This window comes from Balaenoptera ricei, chromosome 3 (assembly GCF_028023285.1).
Source record: "Balaenoptera ricei isolate mBalRic1 chromosome 3, mBalRic1.hap2, whole genome shotgun sequence".
Lineage (NCBI taxonomy): Eukaryota > Metazoa > Chordata > Mammalia > Artiodactyla > Balaenopteridae > Balaenoptera > Balaenoptera ricei.
The window spans coordinates 56,625,935-56,645,470 of record NC_082641.1 but is presented as its reverse complement, the minus strand read 5'-3'; positions in this window follow the sequence as shown (position 1 = coordinate 56,645,470).

Sequence of the window (19,536 nt, the reverse complement as noted above, 5' to 3'; positions counted from 1 at the left end):
GACAAATTCTCAAAGGGAAGAGACAATCAACAGATGCCAACCCCAAGATGACCCAGATGTTGGAATTGTCAGATAAAGACCTTAAAGTATTATGTGAGGAAAAAGTGAACACTCTTGAAATGAATGGGAGGTTCTCAATAGAGAAAAGGAAACCATAACAAGAGAAGCAAATGGAATTTTAGAATGAGAATACATTATCCAGAATAAAAAATTCACTAGAGAGATTCAAATAATTGGAGTCCATCTTCAAAAAAAAAAAAATAGACAGGAAAAAAACTGTCCATTAACTTGAGGATAGATAAATAGAAATTATCTGGTTGAAAAAACAGACAGAAAATCTGTTGAAAAAGTGAACAGAGCCTCAGGACCTGTGGGACAATATAAAAAGCTCTAATGTGCGTGTGATTGGAGGCCATGAGGAGAGGAGACAGATACTGGTACAGAAAACAAAATTCTGAAGAATTAATTACAAAAAAATTCCCAAATTCAGTGAAAGACATAAATTTACAGATGCAAAGGTGCTCAGGGAACATTAAACAGAATAAATTCAAATAAAACCATCATAGTCAAACTGTGAAAACCAAAGGAAATAAAGAAATCTTGAAAGCAGCCAGAGAAAATGACACATTACAAGTAGAATAAAAATGTGATTGACTGTGATTTCTCACAGAAGCCATAGGGGCCAGAAAGAAAAAAGCTGTCAACTGAGAATTCTACATCTCATGAAAATATCCTTCAGGTATGCAGGTGAAATAAAGACATTCTCAAGTGAAAGAAAACTAAGAGGCTTCATTGCCAATAGACCTGCACTAAAATAAACGTTAAAGAAGTGCTTCAGATAGAGGGGAAATGATCTGAGAGGGAAAATTAGAACTTTGGAAATGAAGGAAGAGCAATGGAAATGGTAAACATCTGAGTAAATACAATAAATTACTTTTCTCCTCTTATATTTTAAAAATATGTATGAGTATTGAAAGCCAAAATTATAATATCACTGGGTGGTTAGGGGGCTCTTATGTATGTAGATGTCATATATATGACATATATATGACATAAAGGGGGAAGGTTAAAGGAACATATATGGTTGTAAGGTTTCTACATTCTACTAGAAGTGGTCAAATATTAAATTTAAACAGAATGTGAAAAGTTAGGTTATGTATATTATAATCCCTAGAGCAGCTACCAGAAATATATACAAGGAAATATAGCCCGTGAGCAGGGCTGCCTGACCCCTCCCCAAGTCTGGCCCAGCCACTCCCCCTATCTGAGGCTGTGGGAAGTGATTGATCCCCTGCGGCTCCCCTAAACCTTCCCTCTGGGGCTCACCTGGAGGCCCCTCCTGCTGCCACATTTTCTAATCCCCAAAAAAATGTGCGGACAGAGGTGGCTCATGGTTCAATCCACATCCCAATGTCATAAGACAAGGAAGAGTGAGGAAATTCAGGCTGTTTCAGTCCAGTTTTCTGACCGCACAGATGGGGAGACAGAGGGCAAAGAAGGAAAACTATTTGCTCAAGACCCCACAGAAAGCCACTGTTAGAATGAGGCCTGGAACCAGATCTCCCAACACCACACACCACTGTGAAACAAGAGCTCTGGGGCTCCTGCCCCAGATCCTCTGCCCTACATGCAAGCAGGCTTTTGTGTCTGGCTGTCCTCCAGGTCTATTAATAACTGACACATACATAGACTATGTACCAGGAACTATTCTAAGTTTATCTGTCTGTCTATCGATCAGTCAATCCATCCATCTATCTATTTTCCCTTCTTTGTATCTATCTTTCCTTCTATCATCTATCTTCTCTTCTTTTTTTAAATCTATTTTTCCTTCTTTCCTTCCTATCTGTCTGTCTGTCTATCTTTATCTATCTATTTATCTATCTTCGCTTCTTGGTATCTATCTTTCCTTCTATCATCTATCTTCTCTTCTTTTTTTTTTTTCTGGCCTGGCTGTGCGCCTTGCGAGATCTTAGTTCCCCCATCAGGGATTGAACCCGGGCCCTGGCAGTGAAAGCGCCGAATCCTAACCATGGACCACCAGGGAATTCCCTCTTTTTTTTAAAAAATCTATTTATTTCCTATCTATTTTTCCTTCTTGCCTTCCTATCTATTTTCTATCCATCTGTTTTTCCTCCTTTTCTTCCATTTATCTTTCTACCTACCTACCTACATATTCACACCAAATCCTCACATTGCCTCAATCGAGGTAGGCACCATTATTCTCCCTGTTTTATAGATGGAAAAACTAAAGCATTGAGAGGTGAAGAAATTGCCTAAGAGCACACATCTATAAGTGTTGGTTCTGGCATTTGAGCCCAGATCTGGCTCTAGCATCTGAGTTGCGAACCATCACTGTCCTGCTCTCAGGAAGACCTATCCAGAGTAGAACTCTCTAAAACATTCCATTTGGTCCAGAGCAAAATGTGCCCTGGCTGCTGCTGACCCAGTTCCCACACCCTCGGGAGAGGAAATCTGGCTAAAAGGCATCTGAAAGGCAGGTTTGAAGGAAAAAACAAGGAGGTAGGAGCGGACAAGAGGCCCCAGCAGCCTGGAAAGCACAGTTGCTAGGCAACCCACCTCGGGCCTCTCGTCCTCTCAGGACTAGAGTCTCCTCCCAGGCTCCTCTGTTCTTTCTTAACAACAGCTGACGACACCAGCTCCTTCTCCCCTTCCAGCCTGCCGCCCCCTGAGTCACTGCCATCCCCAGTCACTGCAGGGATGGGGGCTCCAGCTAAGAAGGGGGTTTAGCCGAGCATCAGCAGACCATTTCTCAGCTGAGCTCAGTCTGACTGCGGGCAGTGGTCAGCAGCTTGCTGGTGGGGTGAAGATGGTTCTCCTTGTCCTGCTTTTCTTTCACCTTCCTGAGAGGTATCTGCTTTGCCACCAGTTCTGTCCAGGGATTAACAAAGTTTGGCTGCCGGTGGGGCCTCACCAATGTGCCCCTTGGATTCACTGGGAAGTCCAAAATGAGGCAGATTAATCACACTGCTCTCGAACCTCCTTGCCTGGTTTCACTGTGACTCACTGAAGGTGAAAGGCTATTTTCACAGCCCACTATAAAAGGCTAAAAAATGAGATCACCGTGACCCAGCAAAGAGGGGCAGACATTACTCCCTCCCCCAGGAAAGCCATCAAAGCCGTCGGGCTCTCCGAGGGCCTTCTTTGCCAACAAGCCCACTCATGGGAGTGACTCATGGTCCAGCCTCCTCCCCGAGAGGCCCCTCCTTTCGCCACCCTGCCCCATTCAGCTCACAAACCATTTAGCCACCTTCTGAAACAATGAATTGTACCACTTTCAGTAAACAGCCTCGCTGGATGCCTTGTATGGGCCAGATTCTTGACTTTTATAATTTATGTGTGTGGCAGCCAGCAATATACCAGAAATCATTCTCTATTAAGTTAATATCATTAGGAAACTTGCCAGTTGTTTTGCACAGGAAGAACTAAGAAGGGGAGCCCAGGAAAACAGCTCCCACCTTAAATGCATCCTGATGACAAATTGCTCAAATACCACTTTGCAGAGGTAAATGTGTTAGGCTGAGTCTTCACACCAACCGGGCCTGGAAAGGTACCAAGAAACCCATAGCTGCTTTCTGTTGAAGGCTAAAAGCATCCTTCAGCTACACTCAAATGTTTTCTCCCAGGCCGTTTCCAAAAGTGGGCTCCAATGCCAGGGTCACTGGGGAATATTGAGGGGGTATCAAGCCCACTTCCCACTCATTTCTTTTGGAACTCAGAGCTCTCCTGTGAATCTTTCAAAGAAGGGGAAGACACACAGGTGGAGGTGGAAGAGGGCAAGGCACATAAGGCTTTCGGAACTGTAAACTTCTCCCATTTGCACAGGAGGAAGTTGTGTTTCTAACATATTGTCAGTGTTCCAGAAACCAGCAAGTAACTGTCTGCCCTTCCCCTAACCTGGGATCCCAGGTTTGGACACCTGCCTTAAGAAACATGGAATAATTTTCACCAGTGCATCGGCGGAGTTCCCATGGGGAGGGAGCAGATAGCTCATTATTATTCTATCCTTCTGGTAAAACACAAAAAGGGCTAGTTTGTCTTGGTGAATGAAGCATAGAGCTCTCACTTGGTCCCCATTCCTCAGGAAGGTATCTTGGGTCTATTAGTCCCAAGGCTCTGAGTGGTCATACTGGGTAATTCTCCATTGGGGTGAAAGAAAGGAGATTGTGAGTAACTCCTGTGCTCAGAAAGAAGAGCAGGAAAGTTCTTTAACTTTTAATCTCAACAGCACTCCCGCCTTCCCCCTCCATCACACACACACGCACACACACACACACACACACACCATAATCGGAATAATAAATTAGTTTGCTTTCCTTAGAATGACAAAAATCTTCCTCAGTTCATCATCAGACCCTGTCCTATATCCTCACCTCACATCCTCTGAAACCATAAACGAGACATGGAGGACTGAATACGCTCAAGAGGACAAAAGAGGTCGTTCCTGGCTCTCACACCCATGGCAGAAAGCAAGGAAGAAGGAGGGAAAGAATAATACTGGAGTATGTGCTCTTGGGGAACCTCATCCACAAGCTTCAAGAAGCCTCTCTGGCCCTGGAATTAATCTGTTCCCAAAAGATATTTGTCGAATTGTGTCCCCAGATAAATTCTCAGGTTCCTCAGTCTCCATACGTCACATTCACCACCGGTGGTGGCATTTGATCATCTTCTCCAGATACCCAGAAAATCACAGGAGATCTGGGGAGAAGCAGCAACATTTCCTATGACGTCTGGATTTTTTCTAGGTGTTGATGTTGAGGCTTAGGAGGTGACATGGGCGGGAGGAAAATTCCTTTTTTGGAGATAAATAAAAATAATATCTTTCCAGTTACCATTGCTAAAAGACAGGACATCCCCAAACTCAGCGGTTTAAATGACAACAACCATGTATTTTGCTCACGAATCTGCAATTTGAACACAGTTCAGTGGAGCCAGCTCCACTACTTCCCTCCATTTAGCATCAGCTGAGGCAGCTTCGCTGAGACTGGAGGTTCCCCGCCTACAGTGGCTCATTCATATGGCTGGCCAGTTAATGCTGTCAGTTCTTCCTCAAATGGGACTCTCCACGGGGTGACTTGGGCTTCCTCACAGCATGGAAGCTTGGTTTCACTGTGAGCATCTTAACAGAAGCAAGAAGCTGTATCACTTCTTTATGACCCAGCCTCGGAAGTCACAAAGTATCATTCTCCCCATAGCCATATGTCCACCCACATACATGAACAGACCTTCTGGTGGGAGGAGAATTACTGTTGCCTTGTAAGAAGAGCACGTTGGATGAGAAACACTGTGGCAGCCATTTTGGGGAAATACAACCTGTCATAAATATTAGCTATAACTAATATATCAATATAATGATTCCTTACAATAGTCTAGACTCTGAGCTAAAGTGTTTAATACGAGTTTTGATTCTAAATCTCACAATAAGCCTATAACTCAGGTATTAGCTTTATCCCATTTTACAGATGAATAAACTGAGGCTTAGAGAGAGATTAAGTAATTTATCAGCTTGAAAGTGGCAGCACTGGACTTTGAATCCAGATCCACTTGGGCCAAGTGCCAGAGCTCACAACCACTGCGCTACAAGCCTCTCAGGACTGATGGCTAGCCCCAATTTGGGACTCATTAAAGTGATGCAGTGGAAAGAGAATAAAACTTGGGGATAGGAGGCAAGATTTTAGCTCCAGCTCCACTACTCATAATTAGAGGTGCCATTTATTACATGCCATGTGCTATGTTAAGCACTTTACATGCATTATCTCACATATTCCTTAAAATTATTCTGTGAGGGAGTTATTACATGATGTCCATTTAACAAGTGAGAGAATTAAGGCTCCAAGAGGTGAAGTAACTCGTCCAAGTTGCATAGATGTTAACTGAACCGGGATTTAACACTAGTTCTATCTTACTCCAAGGCTCTTAATCACCTCAATCCAAGGCCTGGGTCCCTGGACAAGCCCCTTCACTCTCTGAGCCTCAAACCCCTCACCTGTAAGAGGGGAAGATTATGATTTCTATGGTCCTTTCGGCTCCACTGTAGGTGGGTGGCCCTGGACACTAGGCACTGGGGTCTCTGGTGTTAAATCCCTTTAAGACATGGTTTCTCAACCTTAGCACAATTGATATCTTGGGCTGGACAATTCTTTGTTATTGGGGCTGTCCTGTGCATTATAGGAATTTTAGCAGCATCTCCGGTCTCTACCCATTAGATGCCTGTCACATCCCTCTCCCCAAGTTGTGACAACTAAAAATGTCTCCAGAGATCTGAATAGTGTAACAAACCCTCTTTTTTTTTTTTTTCCTTTTGTTGGGCTATTTTTTTTGCCTTAGACTTAGACCCTCACTGGTTCAGAAATTGGTGGCACTCATACGCCAGCAAGTGCCAAACGCCAGAACAAAGCACAGAGGCCAGCCCTTTTTCCCTCCCTCCCCCCATCTTCTCTCCATTGCTCCTGCTTCCCCCGACTCTGTTTCTCTCTCCTATTCTCTCCTCTCCCCCCACATGTCATCAGACGCTGGTAGAGCAGGAGAGACGCTGTCGCCAGTAAACTGTTTGCATTCTCAGGCACACCGCTTCCCAGCAGGCCTTTCCTCTGAGTGGAGCCTGAGGAGAGCCAGCTATGGTCCCCCAACACCAGACAGCCAGGCACCAGGGGTGCAAGCGAAAAACCGACTGTGCTAGGCTCTGTCTTCAGTAGGTACTGAGCCTGTGAAGGGACCCAACTGCTTTGTACACACTTCTCTCCCCACCCCCTCAGGCTCTGCTCACGGAAGCACTCCTGCTGTCACACAGAGCACCGCGGGGGGGACATACCTGGAGCAATTTGCGGGACCCCTCAGGACCTCTTGCCTCCAAGGCGCAGAGCACTAGAGTAGGGGAGTTGCAAGAGAGAAAGCCCCTTGCCCGCAGCCTGAGGCCTCTGCTCTCTGCTCCTGGAGTCGAGCCAAGTTCTCACTACCTCACAAGGCATCTGGGACGCATCCACGGGTCAGAGGTGCTGGGTTCAGAGCCTGAATCTGTGGCAGCTTCTCCCCTTGGGTCCCACACCTACCCTTGTGAGAAGGAGTCTTGATTCTCCTCCTGCGTGAGAGCCCATGAAAACATCTGATGCATTATCCTGCCTCTCAACTCTTCTCTCCACAGGTTAAATACCCCAGTTCCTTTGAATAACAATCCTGTGATATGATTTGCAGACACAGCACTAGCCTGGATGTGTTTCCTTGCCAGTGGCACCTCTGAAGAAATAGATGTACTCAGAATTAAATCCACACATTATTATTATTATTTTTTTTACCATTTCCCTATTCCCAGCAGCCTGTATAATAAATAACCTAGACATAGTGTATTGTTGCAAGCTTCAGTGCATTCTATGACATAACTGTCTTGACATGATTACTTTAGGTTTGTGTCATCATTGGGACATTGGGATTTCTCCCCATGTCCTTAACCAGTGGGGTCATTACTTCTCTTACTACTGAGTCTATATTTTTATTAACACAGCTGATGATGGCATTAGCTTCCTGACAGCCATATCACATTAATGACCCACAATGAGCTTGTAGTTAACAAAAGCTTTAAGGTGATTTTCACATTAACCTCTGGTAATGTGGTCAATGGTCACTGGTGCCAGGTATGTGCAGTTGATTTTTTTTAACTTAAGGACTGGACTGTACATTTGTCTCCATTCAGTGCTACCTTCATAGCTTCCTATATATTTTTTTTTTGAAAAAATATGTTTTAATCCAATAAAGATGCAAGAGAAAATATTTTAATTTGCTTGCAAAGAATCTCTTTTTTAAATTTTATTTTATTTTTTTATACAGCAGGTTCTTATTAGTTATCTATTTTATACATATTAGTGTATATATGTCAATCCCAATCTCCCAATTCATCCCACCACCCCCTCACCCTACCCCCCCCCCGCTTTCCTCCCTTGGTGTCCATACGTTTGTTCTCTACATCTGTGTCTCTATTTCTGCCTTGCAAACCGGTTCATCTGTACCATTTTTCTAGATTCCACATACATGCGTTAACATACGAAATTTGCTTTTCTCTTTCTAACTTACTTCACTCTGTATGACAGTCTCTAGGTCTATCCACATCTCTACATATGACCCAATTTCGTTCCTTTTTATGGCTGAGTAATATTCCATTGTATATATGTACCAAAACTTCTTTACCCATTCTTCTGTCGATGGGCATTTAGGTTGCTTCCATGACCTGGCTATTGTAAATAGTGTTGCAGTGAACATTGGGGTGCATGTGTCTTGTTGAATTATGGTTTTTTCTGGGTATATGCCCAGTAGTGGGATTGCTGGGTCATATGGTAATTCTATTTTTAGTTTTTTAAGGAACCTCCATACTGTTCTCCATAGCGGCTGTAACAATTTACATTCCCACCAACAGTGCAAGAGGGTCCCCTTTTCTCCACACCCTCTCCAGCATCTGTTGTTTGTAGATTTTCTGATGATGCCCATTCTAACCGGTATGAGGTGATACCTCATCGTAGTTTTGATTTGCATTTCTCTAATAACTAGTGATGTTGAGCAGCTTTTCATGTGCCTCTTGGCCATCTGCATGTCTTCTTTGGAGAGATGTCTATTTAGGTCTTCTGCCCATTTTTAGATTGGGTTGGTTTTTTTTTTACTATTGAGCTGCATGAGCTGTTTATATATTTTGGAGATTAATCCTTTGTCCGTTGATTCATTTGCAAATATTTTCTCCCATTCTGAAGGTTGTCTTTTTGTCTTGTTTATGGTTTCCTTTTCTGGGCAAAAGCTTTTAAGTTTCATTAGGTCCCATTTGCTTATTTTTGCTTTTATTTTCATTACTCTGGGAGGTGGGTCAAAAAAGATGTTGCTGTGATTTGTGTCAAAGAGTGTTCTTCCTATGTTTTCCTCTAAGAGTTTTATAGCATCCAGTCTTATATTTAGGTCTTTAATCCATTTGGAGTTTATTTTTGTGTATGGTGTTAGGTAATGTTCTAATTTCATTCGTTTACATGTAGCTGTCCAGTTTTCCCAGCACCACTTATTGAACAGACTCTCTTTTCTCCAGTGTATATCCTTGCCTCCTTTGTCATAGATTAGTTGACCATCAGTGCGTGGGTTTACTTCTGGGCTTCCTATCCTGTTCCATTCATCTATGTTTCTGTTTTTGCACCAGAAAGATATTGTCTTGATTACTGTAGCTGTGTAGTATAGTCTGAAGTCAGGGAGTCTGATTCCTCCAGCTCCGTTTTTTTCCCTCAAGATTGCCTTGGCTATTCGGGGTCTTTTGTGTCTCCATACAAATTTTAAGATTTTTTGTTCTAGTTCTGTAAAAAATGTCATTGGTAATTTGATAGGGATTGCATTGCATCTGTAGATTGCTTTGGGTAGTATAGTCGTTTTCACAACATTGATTCTTCCAATCCAAGAATGTGGTATATCTCTCCATCTCTTTGTGTCATCTTTGATTTCTTTCATCAGTGTCTTATAGTTTTCTGAGTACAGATCCTTTACCTCCTTAGGTAGGTTTATTCCTAGGCATTTTATTCTTTTTGTTGCAATGGTGAATGGGATTGTTTCCTTAATTTCTCTTTCTGATTTTTCGTTGTTAGTATATAAGAATGCGAGAGATTTCTGTGCATGAATTTTGTTTCCTGCAACTTTACTAAATTCATTGATTAGCTCTAGTAGTTTTCTGGTGGCATCTTTAGGATTCTCTATGTATAGTATCATGTCATCTGCAAACAGTGACTGTTTTACTTCTTCTTTTCTAATTTGTATTCCTTTTATTTCTTTTTCTTCTCTGATTGCTGCGGCTAGGACTTCCAAAACTATATTGATTAATAGTGGTGAGAGTGGACATCCTTGTCTCGTTCCTGATCTTAGAGGAAATGCTTTCAGTTTTTCACCATTGAGAATGATGTTTGCTGTGGGTTTGTCGTGTATCACCTTTATTCTGTTGAGGTAAGTTCTCTCTATGCCCACTTTCTGGAGAGTTTTTATCATAAATGGGTATTGAATTTTGTTGAAAGCTTTTTCTGCATCTATTGAGATGATTATATAGTTTTTATTCTTCCATTTGTTAATATGGTGCATCACATTGATTGATTTTCGTATATTGAAGAATCCTTGCATCCCCGGGATAAATCCCACTTGATCATGGTGTATGATCCTTTTAATATCTTGTTGGTTTCTGTTTGCTAGTATTTTGTTGAGGATTTTTGCATCTATATTCATCAGTGATATTGGTCCGTAATTTTCTTTTTTTGTAGTACCTTTGTCTGGTTTTGGTATCAGGGTAATGGTGGTCTCGTACAATGAGTTTGGGAGTGTTCCTTCCTCTGCAATTTTTTGGAAGAGTTTGAGAAGGATGGGTGTTAGCTCTTCTCTAAATGTTTGATAGAATTCACCTGTGAAGCCATCTGGTCCTGAACTTTTGTTTGTTGGAAGATTTTTAATCACAGTTTCAATTTCATTACTTGTGATTGGTCTATTCATATTTTCCATTTCTTCCTGGTTCCGTCTTGGAAGGTTATACCTTTCTAAGAATTTGTCCATTCCTTCCAGGTCGACCATTTTATTGGCATAGAGTTGCTTGTAGTAGTCTGTTATGATGCTTTGTATTTCTGCAGTCCATTGTAACTTCTCCTTTTTCATTTCTAATTTTATTGATTTGAGTCCTCCCCTTATTTTTCTTGATGAGTCTGGCTAAAGGTTTACCAATTTTGTTTATCTTCTCAAAGAATCAGCTTTTAGTTTTAACTACCTATATTTTTGAATCTTTGTTTTACCTTCCAAGATACTTGTTCCTATCCAAGGACTACACGATCAGCATATTTGAAAATCCAACCTTCTGTGTCTTCCTGCAGGTTGTTAAAAAAATATTAACCAGGGTGACATTGGGTTTTTAATTATCTACTGGAGAGATATGTCCATAAAACAGTAGTCTTAGGCACGGTTTTCTGAGCAGCTATGAATTCGTCGAAGCATGGTACCAGTGAGCCATTGTTTAAATCTTTGATACAGGGTCACCTTGAAACTTTGCTGAGACTTTGTTAATTGGAGCATGGAATGGGAGTCTAGAGAGTTACTACAGTAAGAACTGAGTGGAGAAAGGTAGCTGGGACACCAGAATGTGGACTAGTTAAGCAGAGACAGTGCTGTTTGAGAAAGTGGAGTCAAACAGGGCACTGAAGTTAGAGAGACACTGAATGCCCAGTGCAAACTAAGAAGACAGGACCCATCTCAGCCTCGGGATCTGAAGCCAGATGGTGCCTTGTCACCCTGGCAACTTGTTTGATGGAATACACAAGAACTGATGTGTGAATAGTGTAAAAAAAAAAGGGGGGGGGGTGGTGTTGGGAAGCAAGTGAACATGCCTGATTGAGCCAGAAGCTAGTCTAAATGGTCAGGTTTCTGAAGAGACCTCTTTCAAAGGGTAGGGGGCCTCCTTTCTTTAAGAGGTTTGTTGGGCAAATGCTCAGGATACAGGATCTGATGTTGCTGAACTCCTTATCTACAATCTCTCCCATCTATCTACAGGGCAATATTATTAAAAAAAAAAAAAAGACAAAGCAGAGAGTTGGATACGACGTGTTTCCGCAGGACCTGTGCTGGCCCAAAGGATCACCACTCCTTTTCTAAGTTCTGCCAGATTATCTAATTTGTCATCTCTTCTAGGATTTTGCAAGGGATGAACATCTGTGGTTTCTGGAAAAAAAACTTTAGGAAAAACCAGGACATTTTCTTGCCTCCTGTCATGTGGCACTTCTTTCTCCATAGACTTTAAAGATAACCAATAATAACATCTTTGTGATGCCAGTTTTTGGTGCTGTGTGATATAACTCATCTGGTCTTGAAAGTTGTACTCACTTTGTGCCATTAGTTCTTCTTTCCCACCCCTTCTCCTATCTTTGGATGACGTTTTCCCTAAGCCATGTTTATTCTGCAAATTTTCAGTTTGGAAGATCTTTCCCTCTGATGCAGTCAGGAAGAAAAACAGGAAATAAGCAGAGCTGCTTGCCCCATCATCTGTCAACGTTACATCGTCTGCTCCTGGCCTTTATTTCTTCATTGTTTTTGATCCCTGCGCAGCTTCTTAAAAGCCCTTGTTTTTGTCCTTAGCATTTTCCGTGAGCCTCAGCTTGTTCTGGGATCTCACCTTTCTGGCATGATTCCTTCAGGTTTGTGTCACTCCTTTGAGTTTGTCTTTGACTCTTTGACCATTTTGTTCTCAACAGAATTTTATTATACCACTAATATTTTATTTAGTAGCCTCTTACTTCCCTCCTGACTAAGGCATCTTCCCTCTTAGAGTCTCTGGCTATAAGATCTTACCCCCATTTTTCTGGCTTCAGTCTTGAGCCCTCATGAGCCCAGACCATACACTAGCAGTGCAGTTCTACAGGTGCAGAGAACCAAAGAGCATGGCTTACAAAAGAAATCTCAACCCCAAGAGGGTGTGAGATTTAAAAACAAAACAAAAGGAAAATGAGAGTAATAAGGAAAATTAGAGCACTTGCAAACTCAAATTGCCCTGATCACCTGGGAAGTTTGTGGAAAGTGCAGATTCTTGGCCTCACTTAGGACTTCCTGAATCTCTAGGGTGGAAGCCAAGGCATTCATTTCTAAACAATGTCATCAAATGTTCCTCATGTAAACCAAAGTTTGACAGTCACTTTACTAGAGGCCAGAGAAAGAAGAACGGAGTAAGCTTTGATGGCTGAGATGGATTAGAAAATTCAAGCCTGCTCATTCTCTGTACTGCCACATCACTCTGAATTGAAACCCTACAAATTTCAGAGGAGTCTTTCAACCTGGGTCAGAAGGGAGTTGAACACTGGAAGAAACAAGACCCTAACTGAAGTATTAACAGAGAAAGTTCTAGGGCTCAGTTGTAGAACTAGAATTTCGTGCTGACATTAAAATAGTCATTCTTGCATTATTTGTCTTCTTAAATCATTCCCATTTATGGGCATACCTCAGAGGTATTGTGGGTTCAGTTCCAGACCACCATGATAAAGTGAATATCACAACAAAGTGAGCACATGGATTTCTTTGGTTTACCAGTGCATAGAAAAGTTATGTTTACACAATATTGTAGTCTATTAAGGGTGCAATAGCATTATGTCTAAAAAAAAATGTATGTATCTTAATTTAAAAATATTTTATTGCTACCTAAATGTAAGGCTGGATACTATAAAACTCTTAGAGGAAAAAAGGCAGAGCCCTCTTTGACATAAATCACAGCAATATCTTTTTGAATCCACCTCCTAGAGTAATGGAAATAAAAACAAAAATAAACAAATGGGACCTAATTAAACTTAAAAGCTTTTGCACAGCAAAGGAAACCATAAACAAAATGAAAAGACAACCCACAGAATGGGAGAAAACATTTGCTAACGAAGTGACCAACAAGGGATTATTCTTGAAAATATACAAACAGTTCATGCAGCTCAATATCAAAAATCAAACAACCCAATCAAAAAATGGGCAGAAGACCTAAATAGACATTTCTTCAAAGAAGACATACAGATGGCCAAAAGTACATGAAAAGATACTCAACATCACTAATTATTAGAGAAATGCAAATCAAAACTGCAATGAGATATCAACTCACAGCAATTAGAATGGCTATCACCAAAAGTCTACAAAAAATAAATGCTGGAAAGGGTGTGGAGAAAAGGGAACCCTCTTGCTCTGTTGGTGGGAATGTAAATTGATACAGCCACTCTGGAGAACAGTATGGAGGTTCCTTAAAAAACTAAAAATAGAACTACCATATGATCCAGCAATCCCTCTCCTGGGCATATATCTGGAGAAAACCCCCCCAATGTTCATTGCAGCACTATTTACAATAGCCAAGACATGGAAGCAATCTAAATGTCCATTGACAGAAGAATGGATAAAGAAGATGTGGTACATATATAAAATGGAATATTACTCAGTTATTTAAAAAAAGAATGAAATAATGCCATTTGCAGCAACACGGATGGACCTAGAGATTATCATACTAAGTAGAGTAAGTCAGACAGAGAAAGACAAATATCATATGATATCACTTATATGTGGAATCTAAAAAAAAAAAATGATACAAATGAACTTATTTGCAAAACAGAAACAGACTCACAGACTTTGAAAACAAACTTATGGTTACCAAAGGGGAAATGTGGGGGAACAGATAAATTAGGAGTTTGGGATTAATATTTACACACTACTATATATGAAATAGATAGTCAACAAGGAGAGGGAACACTACTCAATATTCTGTAATAACCTACATGGGAAAGGAATCTGAAAAAGAATGGATATATGTATATGTATACTGGAATCACTTAGCTGTAATCTGAAACTAACACAACAGTGTAAATCAACTATACTCCAATATAAAATAAAAATTAAATTTAAAAATAGTTTATTGCTGCAGAGAAGACAGTCTCTTCAATAAGTGGTGCAGGTAAAACTGGACAGCCACATGTAAAACAGTGAGATTAGAACATTCCTTCACACCATATACAAAAATAAACTCAAAATAGTTTAAAGACCTAAACGTAAGAACAGAAACCATAAAACTCCTAGAAGAGAACATAGGCGGAACCATCTTTGACATAAATTGTAGAAATATTTTCTTGGATCCGTCTCCTAACGCAAATGAAATAAAAGCAAAAATTTAAAAATGGGACCTAATTAAACTTAAAGCTTTGCATAACAAAGGAAACCATAGACAAAACAAAAAGAATACTTACAGAATGGGAGAAAATATTCGCAAATGATGCGACCAATAAGGGGTTAATATCCAAAATATCCAAAATGTTGATACAACTAAGTATCAAAAAAACAAACAACCCAATCAAAAAATGAAGAGAAGACCTGAATAGACATTTCTCCAAAGAAGACATACAGATGGCTAACAGGCCATGAAAAGATGCTCAACATTGATAATGGCTAGAAAAATGCAAATCAAAACCACAGTGAGGTATCACCTCACACCTGTCAGAATAGCTATCATCAAAACGTCTACAAATAACACATGTCAGAGAGGGTGTGGAGAAAAGGGAACCCTCATACACAGTTGGTGAGAACGTAAATTGGTGCAGCCACTGTAGGAAACAGTATGGAGGGTTCTCAATAAACTAAAAATAGAACTACCATATGACCCAGCAATTCCACTCTTGGGTATATATCCGGAAAAAATGAAAACACTAACTTGAAAAGATAACGCACTCCAATGATCATAGCAGCCCTATTTACAACAGCCAGGTCACGGAAGCAACCTAAATGTCCATATACAGATGAATGGCTAAAGATATTGTACATATATATACACAATGGAATATTACTCAGCCATAAAAAAGAATGAAATTCTGCCATTTGTAGTAACATGGATGGACCTAGAGAATATTACGCTTAGTGAAATAAATCAGACAGTGAAAGACAAATACTGTATGATATTACTTATATGTGTAATCTAAAAAATAATACAAATGAATGTATATGCAAAACAGAAACAGACTCACAGTTATAGAAAACAAACTGGTGGTTACCAAATGGGAAAGGGAAGTGGGGAGGGACAAATTAGGGGTAAGGGATTAACAGAAATAAATTACTATATATAAAAGAGATAAATAACAAGGATGTATTGCATAGCACAGGGAATTATACCTATTATCTTGTAATAACCTATAATGGAGTATATAATCACTATGCTGAATACCTGAAACTAAGACAATATTGAAAATCAACTATACTTCAATAAAAAAGTTTATTGCTTAAAGATACTAATCATCATTTGAGCCTTCAGCAAGTTATAGTAGTAACATGAAAGATCACTGATCACAGCTCTCCACAACAAATACATATAATAATACGAAAAAGTTTGAAATATTGTGAGAATTACCAAAATGTGACACAGAGACGCAAAGGGAGCAAATACTTTTGGAATAATGACGCTGACAGATTTGCTCAATGCAGGCTTGCCACAAACCTTTGATTTGTAAAAGATGCAGTACCCCCGAAGCACAGTAAAGCAAAGTGCAATAAAAGGGTACACCTGTACTTGGACAAGAACTCGGTATGCACACACTCTTTGATAAATATCAGGGCATTGGACAGTGGAAACACATGAGTTTTGGAGTCTGGTAGACCTACTCTGGAGTACTGTGTCTTCCACTTAATAGCTGAATGACCTTATTCAAGTTACTTAACTCTACATACAAAATGGGAATAGTAATACTAATCTTGATTTTTAAGAAAATCAATGAGTAAATAATACATTGGTAAAGCACATACTGCATATTAATTGTTCACCCTACATTCCTTTCTCTTCTTCCCTAAGGAAGATGTCAGGTACTAACCATTTTTCCCATTCCATGGAGAGTTCTTAAGGAAAACTTCACATCGAATTTAGTGAAACTGCTGTTATGAAACTGCGGCAAGCAGCCCAAAACCCCAGGACAAGAAGGACGGGGCCTGTCCTAAGTGGAGTTCTAATTTAAGGCTTGACTTCAATTATTTATTTATTACCTGTCCAAAGTGATTGTTGGTAGGTCATAATTTCAGAGTGAGTTTTCCTAATAAGGATCTAAAAACTAGAAACCTCTCTGTTTTGCAATGAATCTTGGAATTCTCTTCATGGGAAAATGCTTTTGGAATAGAAGGCTATGAGATTTTGGAATTCTCCTTCATACAAATTCCTTTCTTTTGAATAATATTTAATCTTTAATAACTACAGTATGGGATATTCTGGGAGACTATATCTATGATTATGGTTCTTTTTTTTTTTTTTTAACTAACAATGCTGACCCATTGACAATCAAGGGCTTTATCTATCCATCTACACACTACTTATGAACTACATAGCATCTAGTTTGACTTGATGGGTCGCTGCCCCCAAACTTAACTACACCTTAGTATCCCTCCTGACACTTGTTTTCAGACTGCCAGAACTTTTCTCAGATCCCTTAAGAGGAAGACTTCCTGAATTTAGGGGACTAATAAGGAGTTTTGGTTTGTGGTCACATCTTATATTTACATAATGACTCTTTTGATGATAAGCCCTTAGACTAGAATCCAAGAATACAGGTTACTGCCAAGGCCTTCAGTATGAGAAACAAGGCCTGGAATGTAACTTTTTCAGCTTCTTTGCTGGAGGGATGGTTAATGAGGTGACACATAGTTAAGGAAGTGTCAAGGGGCTGTCCAAGGGTAGAACTTCTTTTTAGACTCCAAGCAAGAAGTGACACTCTCTTCCAAACTGGAGTCTTAAAACTTCATTCTTAACACTATTGCAGAGAGAGGGCAGCAAAAGGGTCCTGGTAAGTGAGTCATTTTCACTAACAGTCAGCCATTTTTTATTAACGGATAATAGTCATTAGTAAGATTCGGTACATAAGGCAAGTACATGAAAAAAGAAGGATGGAAGGAAGAAAGGAAGGAAGGAAGGAAGGAAGGAAGGAAGGAAGGAAGGAAGGAAGGAAGAGAGGGAGGGAGGGAGGGAGGGAAGGCAGGAAGGAAGGTCGGTTCTGGCAGAAGGACCTGGGGACAATAGCAACTGAGACCCACAGAAGAGGATGCAGATTGCCCCAGAGCAAAACTCTTTCCTCAAACTCATTTGTCAAGGGTGACTAACTGTTCTGTAGTGAGCAGGAATTGGAGATTGAAGTGAAAATCCACTGTATGTTCTTTAAAGTTCTTGTAAATGACTATGTATACCAAATTGTATCTAATTTCCATTAATGATTTCATATGTATACCAAATTGTATCTAATTTCCGTTAATGATTTCAGTCATTCTCAACTATGCCTTTCTTCATTTTCATGAACCCTTTTGAGTATGCTCAAATGGATATGCATGGCTAGGTGAATTGTACTTGCTACAGTTAACGCTTTGATGTCAAGATTAGTAAAATCTGGGTAATCTTAGCCCTTCCACATCCACCTTCAAAATTTTGTCATAACGAGACTTAATTCCCAAGATTCCTGGGTCTTAGAAAATAAAAAGCAGAAGTGCTCCATAAAATCAATAGGAGCTCCCAAATGTTGATTTCAGGTTACTTGGCCCCTCAAAAACCTTTGTATTTAACTCTTTTACTTGAGGAATTTTCAATAGGAAATGGGAAGCAAGAAAGGAGTATTAGTTAAGGACAGAGGTGACCAAGATGGCACCAGGCCTTTGGAACTAGCTGCTGTAACAAATAACAAAATATGGAACGATTCAAACACAGTAGTTTATTTACCTCAGTCCAAGGTGGATGTTCCTTCTCAGCAGAAGTTGGCTTGTCTCTGTCACCCAACTGTCATTCAAGGACTCAGAATGACAGGGGCTCTGTCATCTTCATCAAATGGTTTGTAAGGTCAGCATAATTATCTCCATCCTAAGGGGAAGAGCATGGAGTATTTATGGAAAATTTCTATGGGCCAGGCCTGGAAATGGGACATATGACTTCTGTTCAAATTCAGTTGGCTAGAACTTGGCATCACCTGACTGCAAGGGAAGCTGGGAAGTGTGGTCTTAGCTGTATGCCCAGGAATATGAGGAAATAGATTAGGGAATAGTTCACAATCTCTGACACAGAAGGCATTTATATTTACTCCCCCCCACCCCTCCACAAATCTGGAATACTAATGCTTCATTTCCAGGACCACCACAGAAAGTCAAGAGATGGTTATGGTTATTATAATAAGAGACGGTGAGAGATACTATTTCCCGAACACTTACTGTGCTCTACAACCTGTGTTAAATGCACACATTATCTTATTTAATCCTCACATACATCGACCCTGATTTTACAACCAAGGAGACTGAGAGAGGATAAGTCACCTGACCAAGGTCTCACAGATAATCAGTGACAGAGCTGGGATTTGAACCCAGCCTGTCTAACTCTGATGGCCGAGTGCTTCACTGCCTCATTATACAACCATCACCACATTACAGAAGGACCAAAATATAAATTACCATCTACTGCAAAGTTAAGCCAGGATTCTATTTTCAACACAAGGAAAAGGAAGGAATGATCTTCAGATTTTGAAAATCCTCATGTGAATGAACTTGAAATAGAAAATCAGGAAAGCCTTTGGCCAAGTTTAGAAATCCCTGGAACTCCTTCGATTCTGCCATTGAAACCTCATTTGAGCATTTCCAGTTTATTTTTAGTTCTCACCAGGCACCATATCCTAGATCAGTGAAGCAGATTTTAAACAACCTTATGAGGAATTTTGATATAAGTGAGATTTTTTAACTGAGTGTGAAAGAAATGCAGCTAAACTACGAGACAAGAATATCTAAAATAAATAAGAGCCCAATATTTAAGTAGTAAGTGTCCACACCTATGAAAGCCTATTGGGCTTTGCTGTGACTGGTCCTCCTGAAAGAATGAGATCCCCCAGAATCTTCACCTGTTCCTCAAGTCTGTTGTCCCTGGCCTGAGCCTGGAACCTGAAGGCTCTATAATTTACTTAGCACCCTTTCCTAACACTGTCTGAAACCCCAGCAAGGACAACGCAGATCTCTAAACTCTACAAACACTCCTGTAAT